The sequence below is a fragment of the Lepisma saccharinum genome, chromosome 4 (assembly GCF_977018435.1).
Source record: "Lepisma saccharinum chromosome 4, izLepSacc3.1, whole genome shotgun sequence".
Classification (NCBI taxonomy): Eukaryota; Metazoa; Arthropoda; class Insecta; order Zygentoma; family Lepismatidae; genus Lepisma; species Lepisma saccharinum.
Window position 1 is genome coordinate 105,023,407 of NC_139232.1, and position 14,347 is coordinate 105,037,753.

Genomic DNA, 14,347 nt, shown 5'->3' on the forward strand with positions numbered 1-14,347 from the left:
CACCCAAACATTATTTTAGACAATGCAGCATGTTGCTGCTAGGTTTCAAATTAGCAACAAGCACAAAATATATAAATTCTTGTTATAAATAAAACACAGAAATCAAATTACGAGTTTTGTGTATTACACCATGTCCCATAATACATTTTGGAACTAACAGTGATGATGAAATGTTTTTCTTCTTATCAAAGATTTTATCGTTAACGTATTTAAATTGTGAATGTTATAAAAAGATGACGGTCACAATATCCTCCCCTGCTGAGCTGAATAAAATATAGCCACCATACTGTGGATAACCTCAATGATACAAGTTCTTAATTATACACAGCAAAGAGTGACATAACATTCAAATTTTTAACATACAAAACAACTTTTAATACTATAATAAATCTTTCAAAGAGTAAAGATGAATTTTGAACTACATTTTTACTCTTGCGCATGATTGTTAAAATTCAATTTAAATGTCCAATATTATACATTCGTCGAGCTAAATAATATTTGCAATTAATGACACATTTTGATATTTGAGCAATAAATTCAATAAGTTATCGAGCATCACAATAATTTGTTGCTGTAACCCTTCTTATGAATGTCTTCTTCAGAAACTACATAAACAGAATCATCCACTGAGAGGATTCAAACGGCAAAAGTTTACAAAATCCAAGAATTACACTGTCCTACAAAGGTTTTATTTCTTCTGAAGAAATTGGTATTGGAAATTCAAATCCGTGATTAGAATTTCGCTATCAAGGACAGTTTTTTATGTTATATAAGGAAATAAAGAGTCTCATTTTACTCAGATTCACCGTTCGTGATAAATGCAGAGAATTGTCAGATGAGCAGTTGACAGCATCTGCTTCTTAGTTTCTGTTTCAGATGTTGGCAGGTCTGTTACTAAGCTACATGATGTACCTGCAAGATATTGTCAAAATACTAAGCATTGTGTTTGAAGCTTTTGTTTATGTACTTTGTCTGTTGAAATCAACCAGGTAGCCTCTGCTACGTCTGTGGAAAGTTGGCCTTTGCAAGGCAGAAGAAGAGGATTCGATCTATCATGAAGAATTACTACAAACATTACATTGGAATCGACCAACATAATCTCCACCAAAGCACAAAGATTACTAAATTAAACAAACGTGCCTATTTTGAAACTGAGCAACTACTGACTGATCACAACGACATTAGTGGTTTAATGAACGTTCATACGTTCTTCTGATGTCACAAAGAAACCTGTGAGTTATTGGAAGCTAACTAACTAACTCTCTAGCTTCTTAAGCCCAAAGAATTATGGCTGCAGCAACACAAGCCTTCCATCTGTCCCTATCCTAGGCAAAATCTATCCAACATTTTCCATCCTTACCGATTTCCTTTAGGTCCAGGGATATAAGAAGAACTCCATGGAATATAATGAGCATAAGTGGAAGATAATTTGCGACTTCAAGATAGTTGCAATGATATTGGGAATGCAACATGACTACACATGACAGAAGGACCCCTACACAAAAAAGAATGGGTCTCAACGAAATTGACAAGTAGGAGAAAAATTGTACAGCGTGTGATGTTCCTCTTCCCCCTCTTTACAACACGCTAGGGCTTACGAAACAAGTTATGGACACAACTGGAAGAAGATTTAAGTGTATTTCAAACAAATTGCCTCGTCTTTCACCAGCAAAGCAAATGAAAGGTACTTTGTGGGGCCTAAAAGTAGAGAACTTCAGCAAATCCAGACTTTTGAAGCATGTCTAACAGACAAAGGAAAAAGAGCATGGATGTGATGTTATATGCAATATAAATTGCAAGAATTGCAAGAATTTTAGATAAAATTAAAGTCACGATTACTCGTAAACTATTCCTGACAGATAAAATCTAAATACAGATTTGAAATTAGCACTAACTAACTAACTAACTAACTCTCTAGCCTTCTTAAACCCGAAGGTTCATGGCTGCAGCAACAAAGGACTTCCATCTTTCCCTATCCTGAGCAAGATCTATATACTCTTTTCCATCCCTACCGATTTCCCTTAGGTCCATCTCAACGTTGTCCCTCCATCTTCGTCTTGGCCTTCCTACAGGTCTTTTACCATCAGGTTTCCCAACAAGGATCCTGTAAACTCCTCTTTTCTCTCCCATTCGTGCCACATGGCCTGCCCACCTAAGTCTTCTTCATTTAATTATTCTAATAATATCTGGACATGAATACAAATTATGTAGTTCTAAATTATGTAACTTTCTCCACTCACCTGTCTCCTCATCCCTCCTTTTAGGTCCAAAGATTTTCCTAAGGATCTCATTTTCAAATACTCTCAATTTATGTTCCTCATTCAATGTAAGGGACCAAGTTTCACATCCATATAATACTACAGGCAAAATTACTGTTTTGTATATTTTAACTTTTAGTTTCTTAGATATTAAACGAGAAGACAAAAGTTTATGAAGAGAGAAGTAACATGCATTTCCTGAATTAAGCCTACTTTTTATTTCCTCTTTAATATCATTTTCATTTGTTAATATTACTCCTAAGTATTTGAATTTGGAAACTGGTTCAAACGAGTTGTTATCAATAATTAGATTTTGATTATTACATAACACTTGGTTTCGGCCTGTAAGCATATATTTAGTTTTCTCTTTGTTAACTTCCAAACCTATCTCTTTAGCAGTTTTGAAAAATATTTTAGCATTATTCTTAATTGTATTCACATCATCCCCCAGTAAGTCTACATCATCTGCATATGCTAACAACTGAGTCACACCATTTAATTTTAGTCCTTCTTTAGTTTCTTTTACCTTCCTAACAGCATATTCTAAGGCAAAATTAAAGAGCAATGGAGATAATGCATCTCCTTGTTTTAACCCATCATGAATTGTAAATTTGTCAGACATATTAATACCCACACGAATTTTACTTTCTGTTTCACTGGTGCATATTTTTATCATACTAACAAGCTTCTTAGGTATTCCAAACTCTACTAATATATTATATAATTTATCTCTTTTGACCGAATCATATGCTTTTTTGAAATCAATGAATAGCTGATGGACATTTTGATTATATTCCCATTTTTTTTCAAGTGTGTGTCTGATGTGAAAAATTTGATCTGTAGTTGATCTGTTACGTTTAAATCCACATTGATAATCACCTATAATTTCATTAGCATATGGGGTTAGTCTTGTTAAAATAATGTTAGATAATATTTTATATGTTGTTGAGAGTAGAGAAATTCCACGGTAATTATTGCAGTTCATTTTATGAAATTAGCACAAAATTTGCAATAGGAATCAGAACTTTTTCCTCCAGAAAAAAGAAAAAAGTTTCTTTATGTAGTGTATGTGCTCGAAACAAAAGGACATGATACTTCCTTACCACCTCAATTACTGAGTTCAACAGTAGATATACGAAGAATCCATAATTGTTCCTGTGTTTTAAAAAGGTGATAAAATGAACTGCAGTAATTATCGTGGAATTTCTCTACTCTCGACAACATATAAAATATTATCTAACATTCATTTAACAAGACTAACCCCATATGCTAATTAAATTATAGGTAATTATCAATGTGGATTTAAACGTAACAGATCAACTACATATCAAATTTTTCTCATCAGACAGACACTTGAAAAAATGTGTGAATATAATCAAAATGTCCATCAGCTATTCATTTATTTCAAAAAAACATATGATTCGGTCAAAAAAATAAATTATATAATATATTAGTGGAGTTTGGAATATCTAAGAAGCTTGTTAGTATGATAAAAGTATACACCAGTGAAACAGAAAGAAAAATTCGTGTGGGTATTAATGTGTTTGACAAATTTACAATTCATGATGGGTTAAAACAAGGAGATGCATTATCTCCATTGCTCTTTAATTTTGCCTTAGAATATGCTGTTAGGAAGGTAAAATACACTAACGAAGGACTAAATTAAATGGTGTGACTCAGTTGTTAGAATATGCAGATGATGTAGACTTATTAGGGGATGATATAAATACGGGGGGCAAAGGCTTAATGGGATTTCTGGACCTTGAGTCAAAAACCCTGATGGAACTGATATGCAACCTATATCCAAACACCATAAGTTTGGTGCAGTGAATTTCGGTGACGTCCGGACGGCTCATTTAGCCAAATCCAATCTCCTCACCTCCTCGTTGGGGCTCCCTGGGATCTTTCAAAATGCGAAAGAGAGAGTGGTGTGCGGAAAGCAACGGGAAGCTACCGCATATATATTTTCCCTGGGAAAACTGCAATCATGATGAGTCATTCCAAGGCAAAATATTCCGGACGTAAACTAGCCCCTCATTCGGATGTCCGGGAAGGGGGATGTCTGGGAAGGACACATTATGACAAAGAATACTGATGGGGAAAAAAGAAGTAAACAGAAGGTAAGATTAAGGATTGGAACGTGGAATGCCAGAACCCTGTTACAGTCTGGAAAGCTAGAAAACTTAAAAGCAGAAATGAGAAGAAACAAAGTAGATGTTATGGGAATATCAGAAGTGAGGTGGGAACAAAATGGTGAAATAGTGAGTGATGAGTTCAAGATGTTTTATTCTGGAAGTGATCAACAAGGAAACCGTGGTGTGGGAATAGTGCTAGGACCACGTGTGAGACATAAAGTTATAGCAGTGCGTTATGTGGATGATAGAATTATAATGGCGAAACTTCAAGGAAAGAAGAAAGACTTAGCGTTAATTCAAGTGTATATGCCACTTACATGTGTGGCCGCGGTGGCTCAGTCGGTAGCGTGTGTGATTGCATGCTCAAGGTCACGGGTTCGATCCCCGGCCGGTTCAAATCCGGGAACTTTTCTAACGTTGGAAGCGGCTACGGCGCCCACCCAGCGTCGAATGACATGGGTACCTGGGGAAAAACCCTGGGGGTAAAGGCGGTCAGGGGCGTGATGCTGATCACATCAAGAAAGTGTGGAGCGTTACCCCCTATACGCCTTCACGGCGTCTTGCTAAGCACAGAGGAGCACTTTACCTTTTTTTACCTTTTTATATGCCACATAGTGGATTGTCAGAAGAAGTAGTGGAATAAAACTATGAGAAAATAGAAGACGTGATGGAAAAATAGAGAAAGGGTGATTGGAATGCTGTAGTAGGAGAGAGGCAGGATGGAAGTACAGTAGGAAGATATGGAATAGGTGAGAGAAATGAGAAAGGGTAAATGTCTGTAAAAGAAACTCCCTAATTGTTGAAAACACACTGTTCCAGCAACATAAGAGAAGGAGATACACCTAGATATTATGACGGGTTGTCATAAGGCATTTTGGTTATTTGAGTTTCGTGCGTGCATGCTGGAATAAAATAACTCAACTCACGTCCAAAGACGATGCACTCTTTTAGTGTGGAAGCTCAATGCAGAAATAAAACATTGTTGCCTCCGTGGTTGCGCGAAGAGTCGCTAGATGGCTCTGACCGGTGTACATATTTAAATTGTAAATGCTCAACTTACGCCTCAACTAATTGTCAGTTGCCTAACAAAGTAAAATCCATTGTTGCTTAAGCACAATGGCAGTTAACTTGGTTTTTGGAATTATCATATTTGTCATTCCTTTGTCTGAAATCCGATTTGCCTGCGGTTGGCTTATGCACAGGGACATCTTGAAGTGCCGGCCGCTGCACGTATGGGCAATTAGCAGTTATGGCGGTAAATTATAAAATTTACAGCGTTTTGATCTAAGTGTCGTCGTATAGCTAAAAGTAAAAAGTTTATTTCAATATGTATTACAAAAGGATTCTTAACACATACACATGCATGTTAACGTCAGGTTACTTAAACATGTAAATTGTTGAGTCGTCAAGGAAAATCGTGCTGTGCACAAAAGGACGGGGGAACGAGTAGGAGAAGAAGAGGAAGAAAGTGGAAGAGGGAAATGATTCCCGCGTTATGGGAGGATAGCCTGTGGTTGATGAAAACTGAGATGTTTGTGTAATATTGTGGTAATATTAATAGTTGTTAATTAAGTGAGTACTGTTTATAAAGAGATAATTTTGTGACTGGAATTGAGTTAAACCCATATACTTATTTAAGTTGAAGTTTAAAACTACGGTAAAGGAATTATACTCATTAATGTGATTTGCGTAAGGCAGTTCTTGTTAACGTCATGGCGGATGCCATGGGTTATATGGAACTTAATAATCAAGTAGAAATTATAAAGAACTTGGTAGAAGACAATGAAATTGTTATAGAAGATAACATTATAGAATAAACATCTAGAAAACAAGCTAAAAGAGTCAGATCTTCTGAAGATGATCAAGTTCCAGCAAAAGCAGTAAGGATAGACAGGTTAGATAATAGAGATAAAGTAAACACGTTTGGAGAAAGTCGAAGAGAAAATAATGTAGACAAGTGTAAAATGTATTATGATACACATAATGGACGATATTTAGTAATAATGACTAGTACAAAAGGTGCAGAAAAGAAATTTAACTCTATGAAAATAGGCAATGAATTGCGAAAGAAAGATATAAGGGTCAGATATATCCAACCAAGTGGTTTATATAGAGCAAAGATTTATTTTTACACCAGGAATGAAGCTAACAATTTCATGAAAAATATGCATTTTCATAAAGAAAATAATATTGATGTGTTTATTCCAGAATCCTTATTGGTGAAGGAAGGATTGATATATGGTGTACCCACTGAATTTGAAGAGGAGGAAATTAAGGAAAGTATTGAAGACCTGACAGTAATATCAGTGGAAAGAATGAAAAAGAGAATTCGAAAAGATGATGGTTCATATTATTTTGTTCCTACTAAGCTAATATCAATCACGTTTAGATCTCAAGAAATGTCTAAACAGATTATAGTGGTTAGTCACATTTTTGATGTTACTCCTAAAGTTAGAAATGTGATGCAATGTAAGAAATGTTACAGTTTCGCACATTCAGCAGCCATATGCAAGGATAAAGCTAAGTGTGCTAGATGTGGAAGAGAGGAACATGAAAATTGTAATGAAACTCCGAAGTGTTTAAATTGCGGAGGAGAACATGTTGCTACTGATAAGTCATGTGTAAAATGGGAAATGGAAAGAGAAATCATGATAGTTATGGCATATGATAATTTATCCCGGCAAGATGCAAGAGAGAAAGTAATAACAGGTAATGTTCCAAGCAATTATGTTGTTCAAGGCAACTCATATGCTGATCAAATAAAAAACCATATAAACAAAAGTCAAATAAGTGAAATTAACACAAGAAAGACTGGTGTTGTAGGAAATAGCATAACAATACAAAACAGATTTGAAGCCTTAAGTGATTGGGGTGAAAGAAAATCAGATACATACTTGGAAAATGTTTCATGGAAAAGAGTTCCTCCAGAACATCATAGAGACTATTCCAAATTTGAAAATAAACATGGAAAAAATTTCAGACTAAATTCCTATTCACAAACAAAGAATTATAATGGAAATTCTGAAGGAGAATCAAGTAAAGGTTCTCTAAAGAAATTACAAAGTAATCAAAAACAATTAAATGGAAAGTCTACAGGAACTGTTATTAAGACAAGGAATAATGAGGAAGACGTGGATAGCACAAATAGAAGCATGAAGGAGGTGAACATCGGAATCTACAAGAATGAAGAACAGAAAAAAATCGTGTACTTTCCTCACATAACATCTCAGAAGGATCTTGTGTATAATTTGTTACAATTAATGGCGAAACTTATGGCGACATTAACTAAAAATTCTGACTTATTAAGCATAAAAGAAATACTAACAGAATGCTCACAAATAAATGGCCAGGTGCAGAAAATTATTGAGGATTTGGAAATTTTTGGAGACACCTTAGGGTGTGGAAGGAAAAATAATGGAAAACATTCGTGGGGGTACACTGGAATGTAAGATCACTGAAAGCAAGAAAGCAAAATCTGGTGAAATTAATAGATGAATATAGACCTGAACTTTTATGTCTATCGGAAATCTCTGTGAACCCATCAAACATAAATTATTTTAAAGTAAATCATTATCACATAATTTATGAAAAGATTAAAGATGATAGTAAAGGAGTTGCAATTATGATTCATGAAAGCATTCCATTTGAACCTATATCTTTTGATTATACATTGTCTATATACGACACATACAAAATTGAAGTCGTAGGAATTAAAATTGCTTTTATGAATCAAAAAGTTAGTATTATATCTATATATATTCCTACAGGTGCAGAGTCACAGAAATTAACGACAAATACATTATCGCAAATGTTTCAATGCATAGAAAAGCCTTTTATTATAGCAGGGGATTTCAATTGCCATCATACAATATGGGGAGATCAGGATGAAGATAAGTTGGGGAAAGTGTTAGTAGAATGTATGGATTTGTACAACTTTACTGTAATTAATGACGGGTCTGCTACGTATATAGGAAGATTAGGTACTCTGCCAACAGCTATAGATTTAACGTTAATGTCAGATGATATATGTGGTCAATTTCAGTGGGAAACAGACAGTGATCAAAAACCAGTGACCATTATCCATGTTTCTTTTATACTGATATTAATTCAGTGAGATCTTTCACTATTCCGCTCAGAAAATGGAAAGTTAACGAAGCTGATTGGAATAAATATTCTAAATTACTTACAATCTTATTTAAAAATACAGATTTAAATAATATTGATAAGAGTACATATGATTATTTTGTAGATTCTGTTAGTATTGTTATGGACAGATCATGTACAAGGGCAAAAGAGGAAGTTGTAAAAAAGTATCCAATAGTACACTGGTGGAATAAAGATTGCCAAAATTTTAAAATACAGAGAATTGAAGCTACTAAAGTTTATAAAACAATACCAAATCAGGAAACTTGGATTAATTATAAGAAAGCAATAGCGCAGACCAAGAAAAGTTATATCAGTGCAAAAAGACAATCGTGGGCAAAGTATTGTGAAGACATAAATAACAAAGAGAGTATCAGTACCGTGTGGGCTAAATTTAAATCAATCCGCAAACCACATACCCCTCGATTAATACCACTCAAAGAAACCTGGAAAGATGAATTTATTATGAAGGTAACAGGTAATAATAAACACGAACCTGCAGATGCCCCTGATGAAATTTTCTCTTTCAGTCCTAAAGATAGACATTCACAAGGATTATACACCAATATCATGATCGATGAAATAAGAGACATAATAATTAGAGCCAAGGACACAACTCCAGGAAAAGATGGAATAACATACTCGATGATTCAAAATTTACCGGAATGTGGTATAATATATCTTTGTAACATCTACAATTATATAATGAATTCAGGAAATGTACCGCAATCGTGGCACACTCAAATGATTTTACCAATATTGAAATCTGGCAAAAGTCCACATAAAGGAGAATCTTATAGACCGATAGCTTTGTCTTCAGTACTGGGGAAAATTTTTGAAAAATTAATTCTAAAGAGAATAAGTTGGCATATAGAGGGACAGGAATTATTTTCAATGCTTCAAGTTGGATTTAGGAAGGGTATGGGGTGTACAGATGCCTTGGCAATGTTATCATCAAAAATGTATGATACAATGAAAAGGAAAAATAGTCTTATTGCTGCTTTCTTAGATATTAAAGGGGCATATGATAATGTAAATATAAATAAATTATTAAACATTCTACAAAATCTGAAAATACCTTATATGCATCTAAAAATAATTTGGAATCTATTAAAAAATCGTTGTTTATATTTTTACTTTCAGAATAAAGTTGAGGGTCCTAGATTGATTACAAGGGGACTTCCACAGGGAAGCCCTTTAAGTCCTTTACTTTTTAATATATATTTAATGGATGTTCAAAGAATATGTCCTGAGCCATTTGGATTTATACAATATGCAGATGATTTATGTATATATGAGAGTGTCAAGCAAGTAGATAAAGGAGTCACCAACATGGAAACGAAAATAATAGAGATAAAGAAATTTCTTGAGAATAGGTCTATAAATATATCGTCAGAAAAATCAAAGTTGATTATAATTAGTAAAAAAGGAGCTCCGAAAAATGTGAATCAATACACAAAAAAGTTACACATTCCCATAGAAAATTCAGTGAAATATTTAGGCGTTATATTTGATAGTAAATTAACATGGAAACCTCATGTAAAAATGTTAGTGAAAAAGGCAGAAGTAATTTATAATGTATTTCGTTCTATGGCTACAACAAAATGGGGAAGTCATCCTAGTACCATGATGAATTTTTACAAAAACTATTACAAACCAACAATAGAATACGGGATCATAGTCTTTAATACAATTTCGGAACGTGTATTTCGAACTTTGGAAGTAATGCAGAGGAAAGTTCTACGAAAGTGTCTAGGACTGATGAAGAGTACTCCCAATGTTGCTGTATACATGGAAGCATGCGAATGGAACTTAAGTTATAGGAAAAGAGAAATGTCTATTAAATATCTGTTAAAAACAATGCCAGAAGTTAATCATCCGTTTAACGACATTCTATTCGACTTGGTTGAATTATATGATACAGGAAAAATTAATAACTGCGAAGATATAGGTTGGGTGCAATTATATAATGAGTGCTATGAGGATCATCAAAAATTATTGAAAGTAAGGAGTAAGCCCATATATACTCTAGATTTTCCTGTTTGTGAATATAGAGATATTTATTTTCCTGAACAATATACAAAATATGATTACATGGAAAGATGGAAAGATTATTACTTTATATATACAGATGGTTCAAAAAGTAGTCAAAATGTAGGATGTGCTGTTTATGATGTACAGAAGAAGGAATCAATTATGATACATTTACCGGAAGATTTTTCCATTTTTACAGCTGAAGCTTATGCAATTTACCAAGCACTAATTTATACATATAAATTGAAAGAAAAAAATATATTAATATTAACGGATTCCAAAAGTGTATTACATTCAATTCAGTCCAATTATGATTTATTATTTAAATGTTCCCCATACATTATAAACTGTGTAAAAATTTTACAAAATTTAAGGAGCAGGGGAAAGATAATTCATTTAACCTGGGTTAAAGCACATTGTCAAAATTTAGGAAATGATATGGCAGATTTGTATGCAAAACAAGCTAGGGTAATTCAACCTGTTCTGGAGCTGAAAACCTGGTACATAGACCTTCTACCGAGGGTGAAGAAAAAGTTGAAGGAAAACTGGACGGAATGGTGCAAAGGTGAATTTCAAAATGCATGCAGCTTTTATCAGAGGATAGCTAATTTCAATAGAATGAGGCCTTGGTTTACAAAAGTTCAAGGTTCACGGAATGTGATAGTATTACTAAATCGTATTAGGTCAGGACATACAACTACTAAAAGTCATTTACAAAAGATTCGGATTCTACAAAATCCAAACTGTACATGTGGCAACAAGGAAGATATACACCATATCCTATTTGAGTGTAATAGATACACACAAGAAAGAGAGACATTCTATAAAACTCTTATAAACTGTGAAATTCCTTTTCCTCAGTGTTTAGAATCTTTGATTTGTGAACCTAACCTTACAGTTGGATATATATTGTTATCTTTTTTTAGAAAATGTGGCTTAACTATTTAATAGAAAAAAAATTGTTCATAGTATCTTTAAATAATAATGTACTAAAAAATGTAAGTTTATGTACAGTACATATATAGATATGGGAAAAACTGCTTAGCGGTAATCCCAAGTAAAATGTAAATAAATCAAAAATCCCGCGTTATGGACGCTGAAAAAACGGCATCGCAATGAGGAAATGGTGACAAAAATATGCGGATTTCTGCGTGCAGGCCTTATCTGCACGATGATGGTACTTTGCCTTAGGGCTAGGAACGTTCAGTGAATGATTCAACAAGCACGGATCATTGGTGATGACAGCTGGACTTTGATTGCTGATGAAAAATTAAGGTAGGATGAAGAACTGATATTTGCCTCGTCACAGCACAATGGAGGTAAGCTGCATTTCTACTATTTGCGTTGCATGAGCTCATGTAAAGACATTGGTTGGTAGATCTACCCGTTTGTCATCGCATATCATAGCATGCTAGCGTGTGATCCGCGTGATACTTGAGAAAAGGAATAGATCATTGTTTGTACCGCATGGTCGAGCGCGATGTTGGTGGACGCCATTCATGTTTGAAAATTGAAGTTTTAATATCTCGAGCGTAACACGAGTGAGATTCGATTATTAAGTTTGGGTGTAATAAATGTCAGACGGCAATATCACCACAAATTTGTACTGCATGATGTACATTTTATGTTCTTAAATTCTCGAAGGTCACATGACCATATTTGTATTGCTCATGAGCAGCTGATTTACAACTGTGTTAAGAAAATCGTCGAGATACAGTTAACCTCAAGTCTAAGCATTGCTCTCGGCTCACAGAGAATTATGTAATGTTGTCTTTGTGAATTACACGTAATTAAATTGCCAAAAGAAGGAATAAGAGAAAATTAAGATTTAATAATCCTCTAGTTTATAGTGTGAATTCTGACAATGTAAAAGTTGGTTTGCATACAGTATATAACGCGTGTGGTAGTATGGTGATTATTGTATAAATATATCTTCCAGCCCAATCATGAGATACAATTCTCGGAACTAAAATGTTATATGTTTCAGTTAAGGATGAAAAGTTATTTTGCACCTTCTCTTAAATCAATACAAGCAATGAAACATATGTGTAAAATGTCAATTCAATAAATTGGCTTACTGTTTCTTTGTGTATATATATTTCCGTTCTTTACATTTTCTCTCCTATGTATTCTGGTTAATCGCGACAGTGCATAAATGTTTAATTCTTTCCTTTCAGAGGGGGGGAATTCCGTATGTGTCTGTAAATTAGGTGTTTTCAACCTGGCGTCCTAAGATATAGAATTTTCATTCCGTAGTAATCTGCAGGCGTACTGGCGTTATCAGACAGGTCGTCCTGGAAAAAGGAAAGAAGGGTGGGTTGTTGCTGCTGCGAAAGATCATAGTCTCTAGAATCCACTCTAGCTCTTCCAGTCCAAGAGATTGCAAAAGATACCAGATAGATTACATACTGGTACAAGAAAGATTTCGGAATTCTTCGAAAAATTCAAAGACATTGCCAGGAGCTGACATTAATTCAGACTGCAAATAGGAGAAATCAATCTTAGATTGAAGAAGATAACACAAAATCAGGTGAGCAAGAAACCCCACTTAGAGAAGCTAAGGGAAGAAGAAGAAAGACAAAAATTTGCAAAAAATTTCCAAGGGAACTATACTAAGCTTAAAGCTAGTTATAACAATAAGGATGAGATGTGGGATGGAATAAAAAACTGCTTACAGAAGGCAGTGGATGAAACAATAGGCTACAGGGAAAGGAAAAGTGCAAAGAAACCATGGATTACTGAAAGTATGCTGAAAAAATGGAGGAACGGAGAAAATGGAAAAATGTAAATACAGAAGAGGGAAGAAATAATTACAGGATACTGAAAAACCAGCTTAGAAGAGAAACTGACAGGGCAAAAGAACAATGGATGAAACAAAAATGTGAAGAAATTGTGAAACTGGAATAAAGAGGAAGGTATAACTTGATGTATCGTGAAGTAAACTGCTTGGGCTTCCAAAAGAAGAAATGGAAAACAACGTGGATGATAGAAGACCAGGGAGGATGTGAAATCACAGACAAAAAAGGAATATCGAATGTGTGGGGAAAGTACTTTGAAGAGCTCTACTAGAAAGAGAATCACCCAGACAGTCTGAATGTAGAAAATGAAGACGACGTGCCTGATGATGAGAAAGGATACTATATCCTGAATGAAGAATTTGAGCAAGCACTCAAAGAAATGAGGAATGGGAAAGCAACGGGCACTTATGAAATTCCTGTTGAACTTATCAAATGCCTGTGAGATGGAAAAAGAGAAATACTGCACTTATGCAATGAAATCTATGAGAAAGGGGATTGGCCACAAGATTTCACGGAGACTGTTTTGGTACCTCTACAGAAGAAAAGCAATGCCAGAAAATGTTCTGAGTACAGGACAATCAGCTTGATATCTCACTCGGCAAAAATTCTTCTAAGAATTCTGAACAGACGCCTATACTCGAAGGTAAGTGGCGAGTTAGAGGAAGAAGATTTTGGTTTCAGGAAAGGATGGGGTACAAGGGATGCAATTGGTTTACTGAGGACCATTGGGGAAAGATATTTAGAGAAAGGAAAGGAGGTGTGTGTAGTATTTGTAGACTTGGAGAAAGCCTTTGTTAGAGTGAATTGGGTTAAACTTTCAGAAATTCTGAAGTAAATTGGTATAGATTGGAAAGAGAGAAGACTTCTAAGCAACTTATACATGAATCAACGAGTTAAAGTGAGAACAGGAGACGAAATGACAGAAGGCTGTGAAATTGGAAGAGGAGTACGACAAGGATGCTGCCTATCGCTTACTTTG

At 34.6% G+C, this 14,347-nt stretch overlaps 1 protein-coding gene across 2 annotated transcripts in view; it reads right to left on the minus strand.

Moving 5' to 3' along the window:
- Positions 1-14,347, minus strand: part of LOC145986696 (aminopeptidase N-like) — a 256,273-nt gene that overhangs the window by 20,934 nt on the left and 220,992 nt on the right. The gene's annotated exons all lie outside the window — the stretch shown is intronic.